Below are 1,578 nucleotides of genomic sequence, written 5' to 3'. Positions count from 1 at the left end.
GGGGGGGGGGGCTCGGCTGAGGTTTATATATATATTTTTGGGGGAAAAAGGGGAGGGATTTGGCCCTTCATACTTGAACGTTTTTTTCTAGCGGTGTATTTATTGTGTGCTGAGGCGCGGGGCGTGAGTACAGAGAAGCCCCCGGGCTCAGACGGCAGCTCTTGATTTTTTTTCCTGAAAGCCCCCCCCCCCAGCACCTTCACCCCCTTCCAGCCGCCTTTCCCCCACCCCCAGGAGGCCAAGAGATGGCCTCCAAATCGGGGTAAAAAAGGGGGAAATCGGGTTTATTGATGGAGGGGGAGAGGGGCAGGCAAGCGCTGGGGCTGCCTGGCCCCGGGACTGCGGCGCATTTGGCCGGTGTGGTACAGAGAAGCCGGCTTGTTTACCTGCCCGTCCTGGGGGGGGTCGGTGCCCCCAGAAGTGCCTTGGTGGGGTGGGGGTGATGGCGGGGGGCTTTCTCTTTTTTTTTTTTTTTTTTCCTCTTTCTTTTAATATTTTTTCTGGAGGTTTTATTACATTTTGTTTCGGTTTCACCAATTCCAAAAAGAAACTAAAGAAATCTCAATAAAACTGTTGGGTTCAACCGTACCTGCCTCAGCCTGTGCCTGGAGTGGAGGAAACTGAGGCACTGGGGAAGGGGGGGTGGTGTGAGCTTAAAAAAACTGAGTTTATTTGCAGTGCTCAGAGCTCGGGGTCCCCCTGCCCCCCTCCGCCGCCCTCGGGCCGAGCCTCCTCTTCCTCGCCGTGCCAGTTGGCGAAGGCCACCTCCTGCGCCAGCTGCTGCAGGGGCGGCCGGCCCAGCACCAGGTTCCGGAGGGAGATGCAGGTCATCAGGGCGCTGGGGGGGGGTGTGTGTCAGTAATGGCAGGGGGGAGAAGAGAAGGGAAAATTAAGGGGGGGGGAAGGTGATTTTGGGGCTCACCTGCGGCGGAAGAGGTAGAATTTCTTGTGGAGGAAGCGGTGGAGGCGCTGGGCCAGGCTGGCCTCCCGCCGCCGGTTCTGTTCCTCCAGCCGCCGCTGCCGCCGCAGGAACGCCATCACCACCGGGTCAGCCGTGGTCCCCACCGGCGGTGGCTCCCCCAGGATGGGCCGCAGCTCGGGGGGCAGCGGCTCCGTCTCTGTAGGGATGAGAAGGGGGTGAACTGGGGACTGGGGGGGGTCTCCCCAAGATCCCCCACCGCTGGTGCTCGCTGGCGCTTACCGGTGCCGTTGCGCACCCGCTCCCGCAGCTCCTGCAGCCGTGTCAGGTTCTTCTCCAGCGCCAGCGCCGTGGTGTTGACATAGAGGTACATGTAGCAGGACGGCTTCGGTGACACCGTGTGCACCTTGTGGTACTGCCCTGCCGGCAGCTGGATGGACATGGGGGGGGCTGTCAGCGGCCCCCGGGACCCCCCCCAATGTCCCGTTCCTTCCCCCCTGCCCAGGCCCTCACCTGCATCCCCTCGCCCTCCAGCAGGGAGCGGTTTTGCTGCTGCTCCACCAGCTCCACCAGCACCTCTCCCTGCAGCACCCGCAGGCTGGTGTTACCCAGGTCCTCGCTGACAAAGTTCTCCAGGTGTAAGCCTGGGGCGAGGGAAA

At 61.8% G+C, this 1,578-nt stretch overlaps 1 protein-coding gene across 1 annotated transcript in view; it reads left to right on the top strand.

The window, feature by feature from the left end:
• Window positions 1-1,578, top strand: part of GCK (glucokinase (hexokinase 4)) — a 251,262-nt gene that overhangs the window by 150,940 nt on the left and 98,744 nt on the right. The gene's annotated exons all lie outside the window — the stretch shown is intronic.

The sequence above is a fragment of the Haliaeetus leucocephalus genome, unplaced genomic scaffold (genome assembly GCF_000737465.1).
Source record: "Haliaeetus leucocephalus isolate CR32 unplaced genomic scaffold, Haliaeetus_leucocephalus-4.0 Scaffold162, whole genome shotgun sequence".
In the NCBI taxonomy this organism is placed as follows: Eukaryota; Metazoa; Chordata; class Aves; order Accipitriformes; family Accipitridae; genus Haliaeetus; species Haliaeetus leucocephalus.
This window is presented reverse-complemented; position numbering and strand designations above follow the sequence as displayed.